Source organism: Fukomys damarensis, unplaced genomic scaffold (genome assembly GCF_012274545.1).
Source record: "Fukomys damarensis isolate Sample0158 unplaced genomic scaffold, DMR_v1.0_HiC HiC_scaffold_9, whole genome shotgun sequence".
Classification (NCBI taxonomy): domain Eukaryota; kingdom Metazoa; phylum Chordata; class Mammalia; order Rodentia; family Bathyergidae; genus Fukomys; species Fukomys damarensis.
In genome coordinates, this window is record NW_022900921.1 from 21,752,374 (window position 1) to 21,780,136 (window position 27,763).

General features: G+C 44.1%; 2 protein-coding genes across 7 annotated transcripts in view; one reads left to right on the forward strand and one right to left on the reverse strand.

The window, feature by feature from the left end:
- Dock2 (dedicator of cytokinesis 2) overlaps positions 1-27,763 on the forward strand; it is a 418,217-nt gene that overhangs the window by 275,119 nt on the left and 115,335 nt on the right. The window lies entirely within an intron of this gene.
- Insyn2b (inhibitory synaptic factor family member 2B) overlaps positions 1-27,763 on the reverse strand; it is a 108,291-nt gene that overhangs the window by 60,369 nt on the left and 20,159 nt on the right. The gene's annotated exons all lie outside the window — the stretch shown is intronic.

A 27,763-nucleotide genomic window follows, 5' to 3' on the forward strand; every position in this document is an offset into this window, starting at 1 on the left:
CCCCCCTCCTCCCCCCTCCTCCTTTTTTGCCTCTTCTCTTTATGCAAGTATGGGACTGGATAGAAAAATGTGTAGAGAGTGATTTAAATTGACATGTTGTCTGTTCTAAATCTGATATTTGGGTAGTAAACTTATATGATGGATTTTATCTGTCTCTTGTTTCCTGTATTTTCTAAATTTCCTACAATATTCTTGTGTAACTTGCATAACAATACAAGAGTATGCACAGAAAATGCCTTATGTGCATGCACACACACACTCACAGGGGAGAACTTTGAACCAGAAACTCATCTGCCCTTCTTCATTCCTTTTGTGACCTTGTGCAGACCTCTGCACTTTGAGCTGCTCTTTCTCACCTGATAAGGAGTGTAGTAAGACTGAGATACCAAATGTGCACATACTTTACACTATTAAAAGCACTCCTAAGAGTAACTGTGTTGAGATAAAAAGCATATAGGACGAGTTTGTAAAAGTTCCTATTTTCTATTACTTGTATGGATATTATGCAACTTGTGTTTGGGAAAGTTTGCCAGGAAGGATTTCCTCCTGCTCCCTTTTGCCAGTCAGGATGTAAGCTAGGGTGGACGTTTTGTGGGATAAGCAATCTGCTGTTCCCTTGGAGAATTCTCTAGATTTGCAAGTAGAAACATTGCAGCTGGCAAAACGGGGCTGGAGTAATAACAGTTATCATGCAGGTGGAGCCTTTGTGTTTGCAAAGGACTTGGTAATTGGTAATTAACTGGGTACCTCACTGCCTCTTGCCTTCCCCTCATCCTCAAAACCCCTAGAATCCAGAGGGGAAGCACCTGCACCTCCCTCGCTGTGGTTCCCTCCTGGTACCTGGAAAGCTCTTTTGGCATTGAGGTGAGCTCTGCCAGCCATCCACCATAGCTCCACCTCTGAACTGGAAAGGAGGGAGGTCAAGCCTAGAAGACCTGAGGCTTTAGGTTGGGGAGAGCTTTAATACGAGTAGGCAGCCTCTGCCCCCCCTTCCCCCTCCCACTTTTTCTCCACTACAGCCAAATCTCTGCCTCCTTTTATATCTGTCCAGTGACTCATTTTGACCCCAGAACCGGAGTGCTCCATTCAACTACTGCCACCATTCAGTTCTTCTGGCCTCAGTTTCCCCAGAGCCTCATGTTCTCCATCCCCATCCCTCTGTGCTGCTCAGGGTGCATCCATGATAGGAAGGCAACCTTGCTGGGCAGGAGGAGCAAACCCATGAGTGAAATGAAGCGCGAGTCATCAAAAGAAGCTAAGAAGCCGTGGAAGGGCGGCATCACGGAGGGTAAAGGAAAAGGTTTTGAAAGAGTCAGAAAAGTCCAAATACTTCCAAACTGTTGAAAAGTGTGAAGAATTAGGAAAAAAAGGTATACAAATTTGTCAACAAGTTATGACAACTTCATAGAGAACAGCTATACAAGTGTGGGTGGCTGGAAGAAAACAGCAATCACAACCCAGTGATGCACATCTAATATTATTAGGTTAAATAGTACGCAAGTAATTACTCAGTGATGAAAATTATTAATTGTGCACAGGAAGCTCACTCAGTGTCCCTGTACTTCTAGTCCTGCTTGAATAGTGGAATAATTAGCAGATAACTGCACTATTAATTAAGCCAAGACTTGCTTAGAGATTGGTAAAAAAGGCCAAACATGTGGGATGATGAGGACTATGTGTTCCATTTGTCTTTGTACCCTGAGCAGAGAAGATGGGATGCTGGAGGTGAAGCTGAGCCCATCAGTGAACTGAAGTTTACTGGTGCCCTCCTTGAAAAGGAACCAGGGCAACTCAGGCAGTGCTGAGGTCACAGGTGTTCTTGAGTTCAGTCCATGGCACATTTGTAAACCAGCCCCGAAGGACCAGGATTCTGTTCTCTCTGCCTCACCCTTCTTTGGACATATACTAAATATCCCCCATTCCTGCTCCACTGACACACCAGGCCATCTCACGTGTGCAAGAATAAACCCTGCCAAAGCCCATAACTTTTTTTTTTTTAACAACTGGATTTTCTATAAACCGATTCTAAAAAATCATTTGTGGAACTCCTCACTCATTCATTATGGAGAAAATAAAAGAGGAAGAAACCATCCTAGTTGGAGTCCGAGAGCTCAGACACAATGCTATCCAATGGAGCCTGTGTGATAAGAATCTTCTTTTGTGCCATCAGTGGGGTCTGTGTGCCAATGGAGCACTTGAAATGAGACTAAGATGAAGAGGAACAGAACTTTGTCTTGTTTAATTTTAGCTCATTTCAATTTAGATAACCATCTATGGGTGGTGGCTATGGCCAGACATTAGGAGAAACCCTGGCTTCATTCCCTCCTTGTGTACTCAGGCCTGGGGTGGCCTGTTGGAGTCTGCAGGGCCTTAAAGTCTCTTACAGTGATGTATAACATTTCATCATGGACAGCTTCCCTCTTCCTATCCAACCAGGGCTTCATTCACCCCAAATGAGTAGAAATCTGCCTGGAATTACTTACTGAGGTGAAGGATGAACATATTAACGGGCCATCGATAACAGGGAAGTCCTTTAAAAATGAATGTGGTGGCTGTGAAATGCTGCCAAATCCATTTGTGCAAAATAATGGAAGACCAAGATAAGCTGCGGCTGACAGAGAGCAGTTAAGTTTGGTGATGTTTTTGCTTTGAACTATTAATTTCAAGAAGAGTTGCTTCTCTCTTTTAACTCTGTGCCTCTGCCCTTTGGGCATCAGATGGAAAGCATTTGGTAGGTGAGCCTGTCTCTTGGGGATGTAAAGTGACAGCCTCTCTTGGTTTCTTTTCTCATGATCTCGGCTTTTCTTTGGGGTTTTCTTCGTCTTTTTTCCCAAGTTTGTGACAAATCAGTCATCCAAAGAGGTGTTGACAAACGCAGTGAAACAAGGGAGCCCTGTCCCACGGTGGAAACATCCTCATGATATTCCACAGGCCAGTCTCTTGTATGAGGAGGATCTATGCAACCGTAGCCGGCACCCACACGTGTGCCAAAGAAAGAAGGGAATCTCAGTTGAGAGAATGCACTCGTGGAGGTCATCTTCCTCCCATCAAAGATACAGTGACTTTGTCTGGTCAGCTGGTTTATCCTTTGTCTCAGGGCTGAGCCTTGCATAGGATGCTTTCAATCATGAAGGACTCCTCTGTACAGAGCCTAGCCCTGGAAACTCTGCTTGCAAAGACATAGGCAAACTGAAGAGGTTCAGGAAAGTGAAGAGGACCATTGCTAGCAAAGGCCATCAGAGTGCATGGCTTGCCATCAACAGTGGTCAGTCGGACAGCAGAGACGCTACAGTCACTTAAAGGGGCACAGCTGCTAGTGCCATCTTTCAGCTCTGCCGTCCATTGAAGAGCAAGACAGCCTGATATTGCTGTCTTCCAGAAATTGATCAGATATCACTTCAGTTGATTGAACCCTTTAATTCCTTGAATTCTTCCCACCTATCTCTGTACACTAACTTTTTGGCACATAAAATTGGTGACTTTTGAGGTAGCATGGTTTCGTTAAGGGTGCTTTGGAGTCCAAACAATGGGAGTTTTAATTCCATTTCAGTTGATTATTGTGTGTTTGACTTTAGCAAGTTGACACAATATCTCTGACCTATCTCCTCACCTGTGAAAATGGGCTAATGTCACCCTGTAGGATGGTGCTAAGGGTTATAGATGAGGAATGTGAACTTCCCCAAATGGCACATTACATGTGGTAAAGGGGGCTAGCATTTAGCCTCTACAAGATGGGTAGGCATCTGGGAAATCTAGAGAACAATTCCCAGCTCTGCCCAGAAAAAGAGTGTGAAAACTTCCACTGGGGAATCTTTCCTTTTGAGCTGTTTCCCACCCGCCTGTCCTTTGTTTGTTCTTCTTTCTTCATTATAGGTTAGGGGAATTATCATTGATTCATTTACTCAGGAAAGAGAGAGACGCTTTTGGAAATTTCCGTGGTTGGAACACACTGCTGGGTCTCTGGGAAAGCTCAGGTGAAATGTGCACAACTTACTGATGCTCTTATAGTTAGTTTTGGGGTGTTTTAGATCTATGACATGTGAAATTAACTACTGGATCAGAGCCAGGCTGGACCAAAGAGCCAATGTATTTATGTACTCTTTGTTTTACCTAATCCAAACCTTATAAATGCGTGTAAAGGAAAAAACCCAAGTCCCTTTCTCAGTTCCTCAAATTTCAGCCTCCAAAGTAACTGATATGAAAAGCGAGTTGTATGTCTTTTTACGTTATTTTTCTATAAATATATAAACCCATGCATAGCATTCAAAAATAAGCGTTTGTTGCCTTGTACTATTAAAAGACAAATCTGATGTCATAATTTCTCAGGAACCGAATTCCAAAAATTACTACTGGAATATTCCAGTCCCAATACTGCAGAGATTTCTCTCTGGCCCCTATGGTCATGCCCTAACATCTCCTACATCTACCCACCATTCCTGGCAAAGAAATTAAATCATTGTCCCTAGTGTCATGCCCCTGCCATTGAGAGACACTCCCTTATTCCTACCCCTATCACTTGAAAGGAGATGGGGATAAGGACATGGAGGGAGACAAAATAATTCATTTTGTGGTCTGCCCAGTAAGGAGAGGAGCCGAAAGATGTGTTGCTATAGAAACCAGGTTATGTTTACTAGTGCTTCCTCTACTTGGACTGTGGTAGGTTAGCCTGTAGGGTGATGACTCTCTGACCTGGCTGCATATTGGAATCTCCTGGGACTATACAAATATGGCACCTGTGCCCTGCCCCTAATCATTATGATTATTAACGATTACCATTAGTTTGTGAGGCATCTCGGCATCCTGGGGTAGTTCTAATGTGCAGACAAAGACTGAGAGCCCCTGCTGTGGGAGAGAGAGGTCCTCCCATTCTAGCAATGCCTCATTATCCTGAGGATCAAGAGTCAGCATAAATGAATGCAAGATTTTGTTTTACTTTAATATTGATATTGCATTCAGCTGGGAAGAGTCTGCTCCTCTGTCCGTCTTTCAGAAACGATGAATCTCTAGTCTAACTCATTTTTCTTTCTTCCCTGATTTGACCTGCTTCCTTGGGGGAAGGAGCCCTGCTCATAGAAGCCAAGAGACCTTGTTGACCCCCATTCTGCAGACACTGCATGTTCAGCAAACACATGTATCAGGTTCAGGAACTTGGGGTGTCAAACGCCCACTTTTCTGGATTTCTGGCAGTGCTTCACCTTTGCTTTTCTCCCTTACATTTCATTCAGCATGCAGATTTATGAGGTGGGAAGTAGATGAAGGGTGGCCAGAATCCAGATTTACTCACAGGAAAGAATGAACAAAGTGTGGTCTCAGGAGCATCGAGTCCTTCCTGAATATACCACTGTTGTCACCGCTACTGGTGCCAACTTAGGAACTTTAAGTAGTTTTTGTCTTTTTCTTCATTCAGCTGCACCAGACTCTATAGCTAATGATAGGTTTAAGCATTTAGGGCAGAGGGTGCCAATCTTTCCTTTGTTCATACTGCACATCAATCAGTGGCTGCAGTGGTACCACATCTCATGCCTGTGTGGGTTGTAAGCCCAGGGTTGAGCACTGGGTAGCAAAGAATTCAATAAATCTCAAATGGGAGTTGGAGGTATCCATGAACTAGGGCAAGGCTTATATCACTGGCTTTGTTTTCCATTCAATAAAAATGGGACCAAAGTGTGAATTCCTGACACCAAGACAAGTCCTTGAGGTTATCTTTCCCTGGAAGGACACCCTCATCTCCTGGGCTCATTTATATAATCCTCCAAAGGAACATAGTTGTGGTATCTAGAATGGATCATAGCCAATCCCACCCTGTGTTGTTTGCACTAAATTCCCTGTCCTCATGTTTATTAAACACCAGCTCTTGAGGGCAGGGGATCCCAGCACCCAGCACGGCACTGGTCAGGTAGTAAGGGAATGGATGCATGTCTGGGAATGCAGAGCCTGCCAGAATCCATCTTTCTCCCAATCTAACCACATGCACTAAATTTCCATACACCTGCTCTCAATCCTGTTATTTTCTTCTGGGATATCTGACCCAAGATGCTTCTACACTTAAGTCTAGTCTTTTCATGTGTATAATAGAGCTAGCAATAACCTACTAATGGTTTGGGCACTAATACTTCATAAATGTGATACTATGATCATAAAGCCAAGACTTGGTAAATACTTGTTATCAAGAAAACATTAGTATTAGTTTCCTTATTGTCTAGGTGGGACTACGGGGACTTAAGCAACATTTGTAAACAGACAAGTTATTTTAGGCTGCCAAAACAACTTACACCATCTTAGACTTGATATTAATTCTTACTGTAAAACAATAGCAGCAAAAAACAAAAACAACAGCAACCTTAGAAAGTGGTTTATAAAATGATTGTGCTGGACAGGATACACTATTTGCTGGATGTGGACTTTAGATGCCAACGTACGGATTGTGGTCATCCCAGACAGGGAGCATTATCTCAGGAAGGCGGGATCATTAATAGAAAGAATACTGGAGAGGGAGTCCAACTGAGTGAGCAGCTGTGAATCAGGCAAGACAACTAGGTAGAGTTTTTGTAGAAGGGTTGGCCTGCACAAAGCCCTTTAAGCCGAGGGAGCAGCAGTGGGTAAGGACTGTGTAAACACAGTGTTCGGATCACCTTGCCCTTGCCCTTTCTGAGTGAATTTGTATACTGTTTGTAATGTCTCAAATGGATCCAAGATCCGGGAACCACTGCCAAGATCCTCCATCGGATACATTATGGGTTCAAAGTTCCCAATCAGCAGAAAGAAGTTCTCAGCTCCCAAGCCAGTGAGGGAAACTGCACCCTAGGTGTGTCCTTCTGTTGCCACTGAGCCAAAACACAGCCTGGGTCACTCTCTATCTTTCCTGCCCATTGTGCCAAGTTGCCAAAATCTGATGTGCTGAGCACACAACTAAGTAGAAAAGTTTAGAATGAGAACCAGTTTTGAAAACTACTACCCCCTTTGGAGAACAGCCACCAGAATCTCAGGTCACAGTCTGGAGATGTTACGAAGAAGCAAACGCTAGGACATGCTGGTTGAGAGGTAGCACTCTGTCATGTCCTCCCCACTTTGCAGAGAAATGAGGGTCTTCATAGGGAGGCAGTGATGAACATTGCAGATGCGGGTAAGTCATCTTTCATCACCGTGTTATTTTGCTTAGAGCTCCAACTGCTACATTATGTCTTAAAGCTTGTCAAATTGTGCACAGTACATAACTTTGTAGGAGAAAAACGGGTTCTCTAAAAATATCAAAAATCAGACATTTCTAGTAGAACGAGACATTAAAACTCAAAGGTCCTTCAGATAAATAATAATTAGAAATGACATTTACTCAGCACAACAGGCAGAAAACAGCATTCCCTATCAGCTACATCCTTAAATGGTTACAGTTTCACACCTCCAAACACAACTAATAGAAGTCTTTTAGGAGGGTAGCGTATGATTTTCTTGGGTAGAGGTGGGGCCAACTACCTGAAAGACATATTCTTCTCTTTCCGAAATAGTTTTGCAAATGAGAACAAAATAGTTACCCAATTCATGGGGGAAATGGGGCAAAGCCACCTGCCTGCCCTTCAAGAGATGCAGAACAAAAATCAACAACATAGGCATTTTCACTGTACACACGCAATTAATCCACAGAAGTACAGACCTTTTGAGACCTTAGGATGATAATGCTGCTGTGTGCTGTTTGACAGAGAAGGGGATGTCTACGCCTCCATGGCAGGGCAGGGGTGAGGGTGCAGTAAGGGAGGTCCCCAGTGCAGGACATGTCAGAAGGGTCACATGAGCTCAGCATACTCACGGCTCACCTGTGTCCTGACTCTGGGGTTGCCTGGCCAGCTTAGGGGAAGAAACTGAGGCAGCAGGAGGTGAAGTGATTCATCAGGGACCTCGCACCTCATCTCTAGCAGACCCAGTGGGGGCGGGGCACAGCCATTTATGAGCTGATCAAATTGAATCCTGACATTTTTTCCATCTTGTATGTATTTCACTGGAGAAGGCAGGAAGTATCAGTGTATTGTAGTGACTGTTAGACTTCTTTTCTGTAGGAGTAAGCAGATCCTGGGATATCTGAGGAAGCCAGTCTGGGTGTTGATCCATGGTGGGATCAAATGTTCTCAGGGTGCACAACCTCCTGGGGGGCTCACTCCAGCCTACATAAATTAGGTGCATCAACCCTGTGCTGTCCTCATGAATAATCTCTGATCGGAGAATAATAATTAAGATGTGGCAATGCCCACTTAGCAAATTAGCTAAATTGGCAAAACTCAATTTAAATAGCAATTTTGTCTCCAGCAATAGAATTATAATAACACCCTTCACTTAATGAGCCAGACACTTAATAATTCAAAGACACTTAGAGAAAAGTCAAAGTTTTCCATCACAGCCTGAGTTTCCCACCATCCCCCTGCCACAGCTTTGCCATGACATTAACCTGACCACTCTGGAGGACAGGCTTGGTGTCTGGGAAACAGGTAGGGCTGCCTGGCCTCTGGATAGAGAGATTGGTTAGGTGACTCACTGACAGTCTTTGAGCCAGCTGCCTGTTCTTGTAAATAAAGTTTTTATGTGGGCATGGTGGTACACGCCTGTAATCCCAGCACTTGGGAGGCTGAGGCAGGAGGATTGCTGTGAGTTCGAGACCAGCCTGGGCTACAAAGTGAGTTCCAGGTCAGTCTCAACTACATAGTGAGACCCTGTCTCAAAAAAAAACCAAAGGAAAAAAAGTTTTTATCAGAATACAGCGATGTTTGCTTATTTACATATACCTATGGCAACTTTCTCACCACACTGGAAAAGTTGAGTAGCAATGGCAGCAAAGCCTAAACATATATCATCAGACCCTTTAAGAAAAATATGACCCTTTAAGAGTACTTGTCATACCCTAGATTTGGCTGCAGCCCTAGGTATGTAAACTTGGATAGATAATGCCACCTCCTTGTCCTATGGTTTTCTATAAATCAAAAGTCTATCTTCTGAGGGTGTGCGAATTGGGTGAGAGGCATGCTCATCTGTTCTTGATACATGCTAAATGTTCACTAAGGGCCTGATGATAATATGAATCATGATAGTAGGAACAGACATTGAGTATTTACAGCAAGCCAGTCCTCATTCTGAGCATTTTACATATACCAACTGATTTAACGCCCATGACAATGTTATCAGGTGTGTATTGTTGTTATTTTAGCTTTGCAGCTGGAGAATGGGTTTTATCATGCTTTTATCCTTTCTTCCCAACTTTCCTATTTCCAACCTTCTGCATGTAACACTTCTGCTCAGTAGTAGCTCCTCTACTGGATCAAAAGGTGCTGAGGGGCTAGATTTCCACATGCCTCATTATGCCAGAACACAAGGGCCAACCATGCTTCTCTTGGTCACTAATAACACTGAAATAAAATATTTATCCTCTTATGTAAATGATAAGGCAGTTTTTATTTTGCAAGCCTGGTCTTGGTTTGTCTCCTGTCCTTTACACTGCAATGGAAGGTGGGTATCACCTTCTCCTGCGGTAAGGCAGATTGTGAAACTCAGGCTGGTGAAACTTCCAAGCTCCCGGGAACCATTAAGTTTTAAAATAGCCAGATGTTTACTTATTCAACCAATACTTCTTGTGTGCCAAAAATGCACTGGCCATGAAGGTGATGGCTTCAGGACAAAATGCTCCCTGCCCCTCTACAACTTATAGGCTATTCAAGAAACACAGTGGTGCCTCGGTCCATGACCTAGATTTGCTCCACGATTTTAGGAAAGATGGCCATCCATGCTTGTGTTTGTGCAGCAAAGATAGTTGCGGGTGTGTTTATTGTCATCCAACGTAGAGTTTGCTGGCAAAAACAGAATTTTGTCAGGTGGTTTTGTTTTTCATATACTTAATAGGACACTTAAAGTTCTTTTAAGGAACATCTCTTTACTAAGGTCCTGGAAGACTGTAAGAAAGGACAAAAAGGAGTCAACCTATAGTTACCTCCTTCTGTGTGTCAAGCACTGAATAAGACACTTTGTTTATCTTGTTTATTTACTCCTTGCAGTAAGTTGTGATTGTCGTTTCCCAACCTTCAGTTGGAGGCTCTGAGCATTTGAGTGACTTGCTCGGGGCTACCTGGCTATTTAATGGCAGAATGGTTTTAGTTTTTTATTCTTGGATTTCTATGCCTTCTGTTTACCTGGAAGACTCTTGTGGATATTAAGCTCCCCATCCCTCTGTTAGTGCAGTACCTTATTCCATTGTTTTCTGTGTTAATATTCCACAGATTTTGGAAAGGGGATCCCATGCTTTAAAAAAGAAAGTAAAAAGGAGGTTGAGAATTGGGTGGCACTTTATCGAGTGCTGCCTCAGTGCCAGACTCCAGTTCAGTAGTCCTCAGCTAGGGATAGTTTGGTTTCCCAGGGAGCATGCAGCAAAATCTGGCAACAGTTTTGTTTTTCACAATTTGAGGGTTGCTACAGGCATCTTGTGGGTACAGGCCAGGGCTGCTGCTGAGTCTATGTTCAAGACAGCCTCCCACCTTCAACCCACTGATGGCAAGCCAGAAATACCAGTAGTGCTGTGGATGAGAACTTTGCTCCATGCTATGCTATCTTAGGTACTCAGAATTGAGCTACAGTAGCAAGCCTGTCCTCCTGAAAGATGGTTCAGTGGGGAGGAGCCTGCCCCCAGAGGTTCATCACCCACTCTTCTCAGTAGTGTTAGAAACTGGAGAAAGGGACTGAAGGCAAGACATGGGATGTAAAGAGGAGAGAGCAAGGAGCCATCGCTGAGGAGGCCAAGGTCCTCAGGTGGCAGTGGGCAGGTAGACAGAGAGCATCCAGGCACAGTTAAGTATAGGTGCAAAGGCCATGGAACAAAGCTGAGCAGCTACGCGATCTGAGAACCTGCAAGCTGGAATGGATAGTGTAGGAGGTGGGATAAGGAAAGGCAGGAGCTGACCAGTAGAACTTGGCCATCTTAAGGATTCTGGATTTTATTCTAAGAGCACTGACAACCAGTGAGGATTCTTCAACAGATCATGCCATGATCCTATTTGGGTTAGAAGAGATCGGTTGGAATGTTGTCTGAGAATGAACCAGATGGGTCAGGAGTGGCCACAGGAAGGCAGCAGACATGGAACATCATGAGTTTTCTTGAATTGCGCGGCTGAGATGGGGACAGGCCTTTACAGAATACAGCCTTACTCCTCTGGGGCTGCCTACTTCAGTTTGTACTTAACAGCAGGGTCACTGAGCAGTGAGAACTTTGTCACCCGTAAATGTCAAGATGCATCCTTTCTCCCATTTAAAAATATGCACCATTCAAAAATAAAACTCAAGCGTATCATTTGAGCTTCACATCTGGTCTTCAGTTGCAAAATAATGATTCCAGTGCCTCTGTTAGTATGCGTGGAAGCAGTCAGAAGGGAAAGGGATACGGGTTTGTCTCTAATTTCTTGTTTCTATCTTGACCTTTTCCAAGGTGTCAGAAAGCAGATTCTCTCATTAAGATGTTGACACCTGAGAAAGTCAGTAGTATAGCTTATTTATGGCTGTGTGTACATAAGTAATGGAGAAGAAACTTAAGAATAAACCGTCATGGCAAAAAAATATATATATATATATTTTTTTTTTTTCCTGTCTATTCTTTCTCCCCAGTGACTCCTGGGTACTCTGAATCATGAAATGTATCCATGCCTCTCCCATGGTCTAATTAACTTAGAAGGAGACTGAGTAGGAGGGGGAAATATCTAAAAATGCCCAGAAATGTGGGTCTGTGGAGCTAGCACAATTCGTTTCTGATTAGCAGCAGTTCATGCACTCGTCCATGAGCCACACAGATGTTCAAGTGGGATGTCTTGAGGTACTGAGAAATTATCATAAATTTGAACTTGTTGGCAAGCATCTATTTCCATATTTTGCAGAAAACTGTAATTTTCCCTCCCAAGTTTCCTGTCTAGTGAGGAGGAGGAGAAGGAGGAAGTTTGTGCAAGATGGCAGCCACTCTGGTTGCAGCATTTACACAGAGAAGACCTAGGCAAAGAGAATTTGACTCTGTGAGGACCACAGAGAACAGGGCACCAGGTGCTTGTCCTCTGTGTGAGGGAGCCCACCAGGGCCCAGGAACAGGTAAACCAGCCAGCCTGCTAGGAGGTTAACTATGAGGATCTTTGTCTGGCGCTTCCAGCTCCAGTGTGAGTTCCTATGCCATTATATCACGTCTTCTGAGCACACATTTTCTTACACAGATGAAATACAGACTGAGTAATAATCCCTTCATAATACATAATGAAGTGAGGGACTACATGTAGAATATCTGGCAAATCATATTGTATAACAGACTTAGCTGTTGAATCCTGTAGTCACAAAAAAAGGGGGAAATAGGGGAATGTGTCAGGGTGGGCTGGAGAGGCTGGAAGGTCCTTGCAAATTCCCTGTAGCTTTTTTCTTCTATGAATTTTGTGGTAACATTTTGTTTTCCCCATACCCAGATCACAAATGTCCCTGCTTGCTGGTGTAACCGCTTGAAGTTGATTTCAGCTTTGGAGAATGCTTCAGGAATGTGAATTGGATGGACAGGTTTTTAAATATTCATTGGTACCTTGCCTGATTTCTCTTCTGGAACAGGCAAGAGCTGTCTGTCAGGTTGTTCCTGCCCTAGATCCAGCACCCCTGTGAGAAGGACAATACCAATGTCCCAAACTTGTAGCCCAAAAGCCGAATTCAGGACACAGATGTGATTCAGTGGTCTGAATGTTAAAGCATGTGAATTAGTTGTTCACATTTAAACACTAGGAGTTTTCTTATAAAAAAGTCAGATTTATGGCTTCTCTTAACAAAATAGTAGCTCCCATATTTCCGCACAGTGCCATCCAGTTGTGATTAAGAACAGCTTCTCTAATAGTACATAAGATCCTAATGAGATAATTGACAATGTGAAATAGGAAGAAAAGGGCTAAAAGTGTAGGGAAAGTGGAAAGGGTAGGGGAAAGGTAATAAGGGAAAGAAAAAAATAGGAGAAAATGAAAAAAATGGAAATAAAATGTTTGTAAATGGGGAGGGGAGGAGGGGGTGAAGGGAGGGCAGGGACAGCTGGAAAAATGAGAACCAAGCCCTGTCATGTAAAGGTACAAGATCCCAATGATGAATGTAACTATACTGTATACCTAAAATGTACCAATAAACTCAATGAGAGAGAGAAAAAAAAAAGAACAGCACTTCTTAATCCTCATGATCCCCAGTTACCCTGACTGAGCTCTAGCCATCCTGTTGTATGAACCTATCTGCCTGACCCCAGCAGGCATGAAGCTCTGCAAACTGCACAGCCACGGTCTCAAGGTGTGATCCTGGGATTCACGGCACCACCGGGGAGACTGTTAAAAGTGGGCATTCCCAGGCCCCACCCAGCCCTGGTGCATGGAGGGCAGACCCAGCCATCCGTGTTTTAGCTCCCTCCCCTAGGTGACCCCAAAGCTCCTTAAGTTTGAAAATCCCTGCCCTAGGGTAAGAAACAAGTGCTGGGAAATGAGGTGAACAGGTTTGAGTTCTAATGTCATCTCTACCACTTAAGTCCTATGAAAATTTGGAAAAGTCACTTTACTTGGTGGGGGAGGGAGGGTGGGCAGGGCTTATTTACTTTCTCTGTAATGTGAAAATTTGGGCTAATCAGTTTCCAAAGCTCTTCTGGCCTTGGTGGGTACAATCCCAAAATTTTTTAGTCTGTGGGCTCATAATTAGCATTTATAAAGTGTTCACTGTGTGGCAGGACCCAGGAAGCCCCTTACCTGGATGATGTTCTTTAATATCAACTGTGGCAGTGGTTCCTTCTGATGACTCATTGTACAGAAGAAAAAAGCGAGGCACAGGGAGGCGAGTGCAGACACCAAAGGCCCCTCCTTGCAGGCCCTGGAGACTAAGGGAGAGGTGAACCCTTGATTTCCCAGAATTCTGCTTCCTGCAGCCTGCTGAACTGAGGTGTCTGAGAGGTGGTGACAGTGACATGACCAGCACCTCCAAATGAAGCTGATGGGCTCTTCATGCCAGCCAGATCCATGTTCTGCTGAGCAGCAATTGTCAAAAACAGACCGTGGCACTGTGGCTTTTACCTGCCTCCACTGCATAGTTCAGGCAGGGTCTCTCGAGAGATGCTGAAGGGAGGCAGGAGGTGTGGACAGAGAAAGGTAAGGGGAGCAACTAGTTCTGAGTTAGCATCGGCCAGGCTTCAAACTCTCCAGTCCTCTCTGGGGTCTCAACTCCACTCCTTATGAACAGTGTACCCTCAGGGACAGCATTTTAGCATCCCGAGCCTTGGTTTCCCTGTCTGTGAAATGGGAACAACAATGCCCGCTTCACAATGACTGGGAAGATGGAACCAGCAAACAGGCTTACACCGATCATCTGGCCCAGTAAGTGGTGGCCTTGCCCTTTCCCACAGATCCTGGAGCACCCATGCTGTAGGCTGCACTGATGGAGAAGCTGAGCTTTCTCGCCCTGGGAAGAAGCCTTCCTCCTCCATCCCCTCAGCAGTGCCTGTTGTCAGGGTGCCTCATTCCCCAGACATCTTTTCTCATCGCCCTGTCTCTGCCTTCCACATGTTCTAATTTCTGTCCTTTTAGAAAATCCTCTCTGGAGTCTGGCCTCCCAGAGAATGGCTTCCATGTAACTCTCAAAGCTTTAGATCCTAATTATGACTTCAGAGCTCTCTTCTTGACGTGACCAGAGGCAATACAGCAGTCACGTCCACGGAAGCCCTCATGAAGCACAGTGTGGCTCCCCTTTTGTCTTTGACATGACTAAGGGAGCATAGATTTAAAGGAAGACAGACTTACTCTGCTGCTCCCTGGTTGTGTGGCCTTGAGAAAGTCACCCGACTTCCCTGGGACTGTTATCATCCATATAATATGTTGGTGAGGGCTGCCTGATGCTCTCAAGGCAGGAAAGATTTTTTTTTTTTTTTTTTTTCCAGAAGATCAAGGAGGTCAGAATTGAACAAATTTTAACTCTTTGGATCTTCCAATGAAAAGTCAATAGGACTAAATGTAACTGTAATGGTCGTATGATTTATTAAACTATCACTTTGTTCCTAGCATTATGGTAAACATTTTGTATGCATACCTCATTCATTCTTCTGGGTTTTTTAAATTAGAAAAGTATTATCATGCCCATTTTAAAGGTAAGAAAATCAAGGCTCAGAAAAGTGAAATAGGTTGCCCAAGTTCCACAGCCTATAACTGGCTGGGCAGCCCCTGTGGTTGTTGCATTTATTTGACAGAGGCAGCAAGGAGGAGCAGGGGGGCTAGGTGTATTCCTCCCACCCGAAAAGCACGCGTTCCTCCAGCCTGCAGAATACTTCCCTCTGCAAGGCCTCTCAGGTGTCTAAATTCCCAGCCCAATCCTTTATGCAGTCTGATTTTGCTTCCTGGCTTTGAGCCCCAAAACTTGCCCTTATTTACACAAGAGTCTCCTAGCATATGGATGTGGTTATTTTCCAGGAAGCTGAACATGGCCCACAATGCCAGCTCCAGGAAGCCTCAAGCATCTGGTCAGACAGGTTGGCACCCCAGTACCATCCCCCTTTTCTGCTGCCTTGAACCCATTCCCATACCATCAGCTGAGTGAGTCTCCTTACCGCCAAAGCTGTGTTTACCCAAGGGGACACAGTTCCTTCGAACAGGCAGCTTCAGTAGCAGTTAATGTGAGGAAGAAATAATTTCAGTCTTCCTGCCCTGGAGGGAGGATGAAACTTATGCTTCTGGTCATCAGAAAGAAGGAAGGCTAAACTTCCAGACCTTGGCATTGTCCGGAAGGCTGCAGTGGGAGGGAAGCGGGAGGAATAGTGTCCCGGCACCCTCCAACCAGCCCAGCCAAGAACATGAGCAGGCGGAAAGCCAGCGGAGGGGATACAAGAGCCCCTCCTACTGAGTGATTGGAGTGACTCAACACAGGAAGCCCCAGCGGGTCTCCCAGGAGCTATCTTCAGGCTTTATCAAGTGTATCGCGAGCTGACTTTCACAGAAGGGTTTTGGAAATTGGACTTTACTACAGCTCCTATATTGGACATTGGCTCAGCAAAATTCCAGAGGAACCAGAGGCCCTGGGTGCTGCAGCATAGGTGTCGTTCATTCATGTCTTCATTCTACAAACCTGCCAAGGACTCTGTATCAGACACTGTTTCAAGGACTAAGACAGGCCAATTTCTGTTCTGCTAAAGGTATGTTCCAGTGGAATGGAGAGAGCCAATAAACAAAAGTGTGTAGGAAAAAGAATTTCATGCAGTAATAAGCAATCCGGAAATCACACAGGAGGAGTTTGTCATAGACAGTGGCTTGGATCTAGTTGAGATTGGATCAGCAGCAAAGACCTCACCATGGAGAAAAAAGACCCTTAGGCCAGACCTGAATATCCAAGTGGAGATAGTTACAGCAAGTTCTGGGGACTCAGTGTTCCATGTAGATGCCACAGCATGGGCAAAGGCCCTGAGATCATGAAGGGGTTTAGCCATGAGAAAGAGGTGGAACAAAATCCAGGGGCTTTGTGAATGCATTCAGGCTGGGTTTACTGTTCTAAATGCCTTGCTTGGAACATGCATATATTCTCTCTCAATACTGGGACTCCCCGTTGCTGGTTTGAAAACCAGAGTCCAGAGAGATTACCCAGCCTTTCAAGGTCATGCATCTAATGAGTGATGGAGCCGTGATATGAACTTGAGCAGTTGGAAAGTGGAGCACATTCTTTTAACTGGCATGTGATACAGTCACTGTGAACTCACTTGAATATATTAATGAACTGAGCCAAGACTGGGAAGAAGTGAGTCCTGGAATAGTAGAGAACATTTTCCAAAGGAAACAAGGAGGGAGCTGGCATTCACTGACAGGGCCTCGGCTGAGAGCCAGGCACTGGGCTGCTTGCTTTCTCGTCCATTACCCTCACTCCAGCCCCACTTCAAGGCAGACTTCATTAGCCCCATTTTACAGAGCACAAAAGCACGGGTTCCAGGAGTGAAGTGTCCTGCTCAAGGCCACCCGGCTTACCAGAAATCCCCCATTGGGTTCAGGTCAGGCTGCCTTCGTGTGTGAGCTTTTCTAACACTCCACACTGAGCTACTTCCTTCTTATTTCATTACTTTTTCATTCTTCTCCTCTAAAAATGGAGATAGATATCCCAGCAATGATGAGAGCCTTAGCGGTAAGTGTATTTCCTGTAGCAGTAAGGGAATGGCTGGCTGTCAGCACGCTCGCATTCTTCTTCAAATTACCTTTTACCTGGAGGAGAAGAGCAGGGCGGGATCCCTCACTGTTATGGTGCCTGCCTGCTGGGCAAGCATGAGCACACAGACATTTCATAAATAAAAAATAAATGCCACCCTGTGCAGCACAGTGCACGCTGCAAATCCTTACCCAGGGGCCTTTGCGATTGCCAGAAGCAGGGTTAGGAGCGGCCATTCTTACCCCGTCCCCCCTGGAGCTGACCGCACTGCCAACCACCACTACCACCTTAAGGAAACCCAGAAAGTGCTTCTTGCAAATCACCAAGAGAAGAACCAAGCCACCACTTGGTACACACCTTCTTACTTCCTGCTTTAAATTCTAAGGGCGGCAATGCCATCCATAGCTTATTTTATTCACTCACTTAGTAAACAATCCTTTCTCTTTGGCCTAGGCTCTGAGGGTACTGGGGGAACAGTATAGATAATGCTGCATCTCTCAGAGAGGTGCTTTCATGGGGGGATTCAGACATTATTTTTAAAGAGATAACTAAACATGTACATAAATTAAGTTCAGATGGTGATAAATGTTATAATGATTTGTATATGTATATATGTTCTACCTTTACACACATACATTTATGTGATCTTTCTAGAACTCTCATTTCCCACCCCCTTTCTTTCTACACATTACTTTTTGAGCTCCTGGGGACCAGCCCTTCAGTATGGCTTTTCTGTTCCCTTTCTTTCCTGACCAACAGCTCCCAGTGACCATTACCTGGTTCCTCAGTAGTGAATGCGTTGGTCAGAAGGCACATACTAGAAGCATTTGTTGAATTACCAAATTAAAAGAATGCCTACACACTGTTCTATATGCATCCAGATTCTTAGGTGTTAGAGAAGCCACTGCGTATCCTTTGCTAATATGCAGGATTGTTATTAGATGGAAAGCAGAGCTTGCAAATAAAGACATAGTCATCCCTTTGTATCCATGGGACATTGGTCCCAGAACCCTCATGCGTGCCAAACTCTAAGGATGTTCCAGTCTTTTGCATGACATGGTATTTGTACATAACTCCTGTATATCCTCCAGCATGATTGAGGTCATCTCCAGATTACTTATACTACTTATTATAATGTAAATTCTATATAAACAATTGTTATACTATATTTTAAAGGAATATGGATGAGGGCAATACTTTGCAAAGGTTCAGTACAGGTACAATTTCTCTTTTTAACATTTTGATAAATCTGAAGTTGGTTGAATCTGGAGGTATCCCACAGGTACAGAGGGCTGACTGTATAACTCTGGTCTCTTTGGCATCTTTGTGAATGTCAGCACAAGTGTCCAGGCTGCACCATTCACAAGTCAGCTGCTAGACTATTAATTCAACCTCGCAAACACTTATGAGCACAAAATATGAGAGGAATCACTGCAGAGCCAGTTCATGCCCTCCAGTTTTATACCTTCCGGGGAGAAGATCGTGATAATGCAAACTCCACAGTGAGCAGGACTGTGACGAGAGGTGCCTGGGAAGCCGTGTGGGGACCCACAAGGACAGAAGATCTTCCATGTGCCATATAGCTGTGGGAAGGGAGAACCTTTGGAGTAGTCCTTAGAGATAAAAACTTGTAGCTCAATTTATTTGAAGGAAATTAAAATGAGTCAATGAAATGTAAGAAATAATATAGAAAGGCAGCTGGAGCCTGGCACTCCAGACTGAATTCAAACCCAGTTCGGAGGCAGTGGTTACTGGAGGTGGGGAGCACAACAGCTTCTTAATGATGGAGGTACTGTGGCACAGAATGCTGTGATCAGGTTAGAATTTGATTTCTTTGGGCCATGGCTCACAGAGCAAATAACATGTTCAATGTGATCTTTAAAATAAATTACAGAGATCAAAAGGGAACAGAGTAGGAGAGTTTCTGAGTGAACACAGAGGTGTAACATTTCAGGGTTCATTTAATTAAAGAAGCCGATGCAGAAGGCCATCACCCTGTCATTTGAGACTTGTTGATAGAAGAGCCGGAGGTCTCATTTTTGAAGTGGGGAATGCAAATAGACTCTTCAACATGCGCAAGGGCTCCTATCAGTTAGCAAGTCTCCTTTCTGGACTGTCTTTCATAGTGAAAACTGGTTTAGATGATCCCCTGGCAAAGGGATACAAGGGGAAACAAAAGTCACAGTAAGGAGAAGGACAGCTCTGCATCTCAGGGGATCCCAGACACCTCACACTGAGTCATGCTGTGGCCTCTGCTCTGAAAAGTGATTAAGCCACCTGGCAAAGCTCTCAGTGGATGGCAGTGGCCCTTCTCATCCCCTTCTGTTCTGGTATCATAAAATGAGACAGGAACCATCATGGTCATGTTTAAAAGCTTGGATGCTGGAGCCAGACTGTCTGGGTTCAATCCTGAGCTCTGCCATATGCTTGCTCTGTTCTCCAGGGGAACTCATTAACCTTTCTTGGCCTCAGTTTCCTCATAACAAAATTAGAAGACCTTCTCCATAGGGTTGTTTGAGGATTAAGTGCACTGGTTTACATGCAAAGGGCTTTAGACAGTGCCTGGTGTCTACTAAGAACTCAATAAATATTAATATTACCTCAGCCTAACTGTCAAGCTTTCTAACACAAATCTGGGTAAACAGGATGAAGATCGTGGTGTGGCTGAAGCCCAGAAGCTTGAGACTTGGGGCTGATGGTATGGCCCTGTCCTGTAGCAAAGGAGTGTTTCTGTGTGGATTGTGTCACTTTCTATTTTGGTTTTGGTTCATGAATTTGGATTCTGCTGCGGACTTGACAGGAGGCCCCGGGTGTGCTATTTTCACCAATGAAGTATTTTGTCTAGTGTTGTTTTGCTGAGGATTTGGTCATTATTCCTTATAATAGCCACATCCTGCCATAGCATTATTTGTTCTCCTAAGATTGGCTGGAGGACCAGGACCAGATTCCATCCCCAGGCCTATGACAAACCACCTGCATAAGCAGATTCCTCACATGATCTGGGCCACTGGGGTCCTTCACACATAGGCCAAATCTGCCTGGCTGGACTAAAGAGCAAGCCCTCACAGGTCCTGGGGCAGATATGGCCCACAGTCTTTTGATTGACCTGCATGGTGCTGGCCCACTCAAACTGATAGAATTAATTTTACATAATTATATGTAACATTTAAGAGGTTTCACTGTAATGTCCAGGAGGAGTCAGACCTTCAGACATCCCTGTGGGCTGCGTTCCTGTGCCACTGTGATTGGCAGAAGTTGAGGAGAGCTGCCGGCTTTTGAATGACACATCTCCTCCCAGCTTCTCCGCTGCTCTAGTTATTACAGTGCTTGCCGTTCAGGGGCAGGCAGAGTCATGGAATAAATTCTATGACCAGAATCATGGAAAAAATTAAGCTGTATTACTCTCGCAAGGCAGAGGAGAGGGGAGTTTCTTATCCTCACTGTTCTACTTGGAGGCTTAGCCTGTGTGGACCATCTCAGGATCCCTTCAGCCTCCTTTCTTTGGTTCTCTTGTTTGTTCCATGGACATTGCCCGAATGTCCTTCTGAATATGTGGCTCCAGACAGAAGGGCTCTTAATGCTCCAGATAAGCTCTAACTGGCAGAGTCAGAACTTAAACTGAGGTCTTTTGAACAGAAGTCCAGAGCTCTTGGCCTTCCCCAGTGAGTCTTGGGAATTAAGAACTATGGGCTAACTCACCTGCAGAGCCTGCTACATGTCACCTGCTCAGTTCTAGTGACTTGAGGATAGGGTAGTGGGATGCTTGCCTTGGTGGTTGGATGTTGAAAATAGCATTATGGTGTATGTTTAGAGTTTATTATTAATAATGTGATTTTGAGCATCTTTTTCTTTTTTGGGGGGGTACCGGGGATCGAATTTGGGTCCTTGCACTTGCAAGGCAGGCGGCGGAACCACTGAGCTAAATCCCCGGCCCATGAGCATCTATTTTATACCCACATACATATGTATGTATACACTAAACATTCTGCTCAATATTTTAACTTGTTATTTTGTATATCCCTCTTCCGTACACTATAAATAATAGCAATAATAGTGCTATTATTACTATACAAGAATTAATACTATACATGAAGTAGGTACATTGTCATCATTTTACAGACAATGAAATTTGAGAAATAAAAAAGGGAACTAAATCTCTCAAGATTATACAGCCAAGATGCAGGTGCCAGAAGCATGGGCCTGATCTCCCAGCTTTCACTGCCTCCTCTCTTAGGCTCTGTGATATCCTGACCATCTCTCATTCAGGAAGTCGCTCCTTTTGTCTACATGACATTGTAGGGTGCCTATTATTAAATACTTCTGTCCTGACAACATGTGAAAGAGAGAACATTGCAGTTTAAGTTACCAAACCCCAAGGGATCTCCTACTGTTTCAGAGAGATAGAAGCTTTTCTTTGCCCATGAACTGTAGCTATGAAAACAGAAGGAGGCTGGTGGAGAGAGAAGCCATGAAGGACTAAAAGTCTCTCATCTTTGCAAATAAGAATTCACTGCCACAGAGCTTGTCTGCGGGCAGCTCTGGGAGAAGACACTGTTCTTATCCAGCAACTTAATCATATAACAGTGTACTGAGTACCTACTGTGCAAATGCTCTGCCAGAGTAAGACATGCGACACTGACTATATGGGAATCCTCTTTTCAAGTAACTCAGTCTATGGCCTAGTTCTATTTTCTGGATAACTTTAATTATAGTTCACATTCAAGCAAAAGACAAACAGAGAAGCAACACTAAGGTTTTTGCCACTTCTCTTATATAAGTGCTGTGCTTTTCTTCACACTCCCCACACTGGGATCAGGGCCAGCAGAGCCCCAACGCTTCCCAGGCTGAAGATGTGGTATGCCATTTTATTCCATCACAGTAGTAAATAGAACTGGTGTGCTGGCCAGAGAGAAGCTACTGAGGAGCATGGGTTAGGTAAAATGAATGAGAAGCACCCTGCCTGCTTTTCCTCATCCCATGGACATTGGGGGCTCTGGTCAGCCTGGCCCTTGGAACTGTGGTATCTCAGAAAGGGGATTGTCATTTCTCAAAGCTATTTGTGATGCCTATCAACCCTTGATGAAGAGTTTCCACAAAAAGAGAGTGAAGCCACTAGAGTGAAGGAAGGAGGAGTGTATAGATGGGTAAATACCTAGATACATAAGTACATACAGACAAAATTCTAGGAGGATGCATGCCAGACTGCTAACAGCGGAGCACAGGGAGAGGACAACAGGTTGATTGTGGGAAAAGAGGAACTTTGCTTTTTTGCTCGATGCGTTTCTTGTTTACTGAGTTATGTAAACAGTATGTGTATATTCCTAATTAAGAGACAGTTTGGGCTTGGGAATGAGACCAGAGTGTGTATCCTAACTTCCACTACTTCTGAGAGCTATCTGTCTATTGACAAATTGTTTCTAATCTCTAACCCTTCAACACCTTTGTTTATAAAATGGAGGTTGTTGTGAGAATTCAACGAGCGTTAAGTATTATAGAAAATGCTGATGGAGCTGCTAATGGCTATGATGGCTGTGAGCTCTTTATTACTGTTATTTGTATGACTAATAGCATATAGGTAAGGCTAGAATCAGCGAGAGGTGACTTCTGTGGTGGAAGAAAATCATGGAGGAGATAGCAAGTGGCAGATCCAGTCATGGGTGGATTCCATTTAATGCAGTGTAAATTGCACTCCTAAATTGTGAATTGCACGCCCTTTCCTTCTCAGCCAAGCTGCATTTGTTTTCTTCTCTAGAAACATCCAGGGATTCCAGGCATTTTACATGGTAAAGTCAAGAAGAGCGTGAACCCTGGAGCCACTGGTTTCCCATGCCAGCTCTGCAGCTTATTAACACGTAAACTTGTAGAATTTACTTACTTACTTCGGAGTCAGTTTCCTCACCTATAAAATGGGAATAGTGCAGTGGTCCTTCAGTATCCTGGGAGATTTGTTCCAGGACCTCTGGTAACTACTGTATTCTGAGGATGCTCGATTCTCTTATATAAAATGATGTGATATTTTCATATAACCTATATTATTCTCCCATATATCTTAACTTATTTCTAGATTACTTGTAAGATGTAATATGATGTAAATGCTATGTAAATGGTTGCTATACTATATTGTTTAGGGGGAAATGACAGGAAGGTTATGTAGATCATTAGTACAGAAAAAAAGGTATTATTTTCTGAATATTTTCCATCCACAATTGGTTGATCTGCAGATATGGAACCCATAGGTACAATGGAACAAATATAATTGTATGTACCTTAAAGACTATCTCAAGGATTAAACAAGTTAATCCAAACAAAAGGCCTAGAACACAGCCTAGCATAGAATAATTTTTAATAAATATTTGTTCTTGGTATTATATATTCTGGTTTTAGGGAAATTTGAAAACTCTCAAAGACTTGAACACTCTTACTTTTGGGGATTTCACCCTATATTATTTTGGATATTGAAAGTTACCCACATTCCACATTAACATTTTTTGCTGTAATATATATTTAAAAGAGATTTATATAGTTTGGCTTTTGAGAACATTTGGCTGTGAGTTACTCATGGCTACAAGCCCTCAGCAATCACCAGATATATTTAAAACTCCTTTCAAAGTAAGCCATTCTAAGGAACAAATTGTTTTCAAATGAAATGAAATTTTTATGGATATCAAATTTAACAATTAATGATATTTATATAACATTCCATTATGTAGACATTTAATTAAACATTTATTCATTTTGACTTTGCAGTTTTCTCTTTTTATATTTTGAAGCAAACATTTAAAAGGTTTGAGACCTCAGGCAATAGATGTAGGCAATCAGGGGACAGAAAGACCCTCCGTCCCAGGACCACCCTCCCCAAAGCCATGGCTCAGACAAGACAGCACAGATGAATACTGAAGAGCCCTAAAGCTAACCTATGAATGAAATGAAATGGAAACATTCTTTGATTCTCTAAGTGGGCATTCTGAGCTTCAAGGAGGGAATGCCTTGTGCAGAAGGTTGTCTGATTCCCTAAATGCAGAGTGCTAGGCCCTGCCCTGCCAAAGACAAGGAGAGTCAGTTCATGACTGGTCAAGTCAGTGCCAAGAAGATACAGACAAGTCCATGTGAGCTGCTAATATGAGCAGTCTGAAAACAGGATCAATAGTGATTTGAACTGCCAGCCGGGGGAGCACAGTATCTCTAAAATATGGGCAGGTATTTTCACCAGCTCTTAAAACTTAGCAGGAACGTTAGGAATCAATCACAGACATTGCTTCTGATGACTTGGCAAGCTTCCAAGAGTAGGGCTTGGGAAGCAGAACAGTTCTGGGACTCCACCCTTCCACCCCTTCCTCACCCCACCAAGAGCACACTTGGGCAGAGCTAAGCACCTCGGTGCATTCCAGAGCAAGGCAGCCCAGATGCGTGCAGAGACCTAGAATGATGGAAAACTCTGGAGAGGCACAGCTACTCCTGGAGGGCAATGGGAATGCCAGGCTTCTACTGTCCAGTGAGGGCCTGAAGGGACCAAAGAGGATGCTTCCCCGACCTGTGGGGGCAGATGGTCATCTGGGCAGTGCCAAGGCAGGTTAGAGTGAAGGGTCTGGCTTTCCTTTCAGTAGGAAGGTTCCAGGCTCAAACTTGCTGAGCACTGCTGTAGAGCTGGCATATTCAGTAAATATTTAAGGGAGTGATGAAGGCAGAGAGTGAGTCTGAACAGAAGGTGCCATTGCCTGTGAGCATCCCCCATCTCTACAGTTTGTGCCTCCACCTTACATCTTCATATCTCTGAATTGGGTGGAATGATTTTTTAAAAATGTTAGTCCCTAGGACACCAAGGCACAATTTGTCCTATCTTGTCCTTTCCCCCTAGTTGTTAAGGTTCTGGGGACTCTGCCTAGGGCAATATCATGTAGGAGAAGGAGACAAGCAAATGGCCTTGCTGTGAGGCCATTCCTTGCATTCTCTGAAACACGATTTCTTCATCTGCAGTATGGGTACTAAGAAAGCCTGCCCGCTGGAGCATTACTGGTACCTAGTAGTAGTTTTATAGATTCAATTCATTTTATGTCTCATAGCCATGGTGGTCATGCCTGAACTGCAAAGACAGGCATAGCTCACTGCACTGCACAAGCAAGTATGCTTTAAGCAACTAACAGGAGGAGTATCCTAAAAGAGACCAAGACATAGTTCTTGACCTCAAGGAAACAAAGAGCCAACTAAGAGAAAGAGACTTAGATTTCTAAGGAAAGCACCAGGTACGGAGTCAAGATTGTCTTTTCAATACTGGATGTCATCAATGAGGTCGCATTAATTATCTGAATCTCAGCTTCCTTCTGTGTCCTGCAGGAGCAGGACTTGATAATCTGTCAGATTCATCCCGGGCAAGAAGCACTGACCTGTGGGGCTCAGTTTACCGACCATGCTTTAAATGTCTTTAAGAAGAGGATTTTTGGACAGTCTGAATGCCTGGGAACAGCTAGAAAAACATCAGGGAAGTGATACTAAAATTTAGCCATAAATGATGTTATCCACAAAGAGGCTGCTGCGGATCCCAAAGGGATCTGACTCGTCCTTTGTCCCTTTCCATTGGGCTCTATTAGAAGTGACCTTTGGCATCACAGTAGGATTCAGGCTAGACTTAAAGACAGACATGTACAGAAATGCTTTTACAGATATGAGCATATTACTGCACAGAGACAAAGATATCACCTGCCTTTTTAGAAGCCTTAAGATATTATACACGAGTGTATTTTGTATTCCTGGAAAGCTGTGTATTAAGAAAATGCATTGAATCAATCCTATTTAAAACGCAGCAGAGTGCTCACTATTGAAAGGTACAGGAATGCCCTTAAGTTCACCTGTTTGTAAATCAGGCTTTGTTTAGCCTGGTTTTTAAAGCGAATTTTCTTGGCTAAATCTTTCCGGAAAGAAGAGTTCAAATGGATTCAGTTCATCCTCGGGGTTCCTTTCCAACTTATTAGTCTAGAAATGCACCAAATGTAAGGAAAATGCATATAATGGTTCTGCAGTGGCCAGCCTGCCTGGGGCACTTGCACAGCCAGCGTTGTCTTCCCTGAGTACATCTCAGTTACCCGCACCAGGCAAGATCCTGGTCCCGGAAGGATCAGTCTGGGGATGACTGGGGATTGAGTAGAATTTGGATTCTGATTTAGCTTCCATTTACTCCATATGCCGTACACTGTAGTAACAAAACTCTGAGTGCCCAAGGGTGGGGACAGTTTGTGGTTTTCCTCTCAGGGCCTGACATGGAGCAAGACCTTAATAAATATTGATGAATGAACAGTTGAATAAAAGCAGGCACCATATTACTAGTTGCCTGTGTGACGTTCAGGCAGTCCTTCAACTGCCCTGAACTCCAGTTTCTGTGGCTATACCACAGAGATAGTAAGAATTTCTATTTTAGCCGGGCGTGGTGGCGCACGCCTGTAATCCCAGCACTCGGGAGGTTGAGGCAGGAGGATTGTGTGAGTTCGAGATGAGCCTGGGCTACATAGTGAGTTCCAGGGGAGTCTGAACTACATAGCGACACCCTGCCTCAAAAAACAAAAAAACAAACAAAAAAACGGAATTTCTATCTTATAGAATTATCATGTGGATTAAATGTGCCAAAATACAAAAGGATTTAGCACATTGCCTGTTCCATAAGTATGCAACCAACGTTAGCTCTTATTACTGTTTCAACATCAGGCTTTTGTTTTGCCCCTTAAATAGCCCATGAGAAAAGTATACTATCCCTACCGAACAGACGGGAAAACTGAGCCTCAGAGGTATGTGGTGACTGCCTACATCCACAGATGGAACTGGCTCTCCTAGGTCTGTCCTCTTGGCCCTGCTGAAATCGCAGAAGACCCTCACTCCTGCTTGTGGTGTTTGCAATGCACAAGGGAGACTCAGGAGCCAAGGGGAATCCTTTGGGACTTCCAGTTTCAGAGTTTCCCTGGCATTGGAGCATGGAGTGCTTTGATCTTCTTAAGTTCCTACCCCTGTTAGCACTGAGGTTGGTGAACTACAGTTAATTTTGCTGTCCTCTTGGTCCAACTCTGCTGTTCCCCAGCTGCCTCTCCTTAGCGTTTATGAGTTCCTTAAAGAAGCCTGCTTTAAAAGACAAATGAGCTACGCCTCAAAAGGGGAGGTTTCCCGGAGAAAGTGCAGCCCAAGGGAGAGAGATGCCAGGAGAGATCCTCTAGCTGCTGGTGACCTAGACCTGCTGTGCTCTGCTTTTGTGAAAATGAAGGCAGTGCTGGCCCTTTCAAAATTCACCCTGTGGATATTCTCTCTGTGTGGGACGGAGCGGCCTGGTGTGCTCATGTGAACAGGATTTACATGTGCACATAGACAAAGTATGGACTTCAGTCAACTCAGTCACCTGCCTTTGTGATGGAGGAGGAGGACCTGGCCAGGTAGAGAACATAAATAATCTGAAAACGTTGTTTTGCAGACAAAGGAACCTATGCTATTTATCTCTTGCTCTTCAGAGATCATCTTTGCCTTTCCCATTCTGAGCTCAGGTTTCTGCAATTAATAATAAAACCTTAGAGGGGAACAAAATAAGAGCAGGGCAAGCAGAAAGCTGGAAAAGCCACTG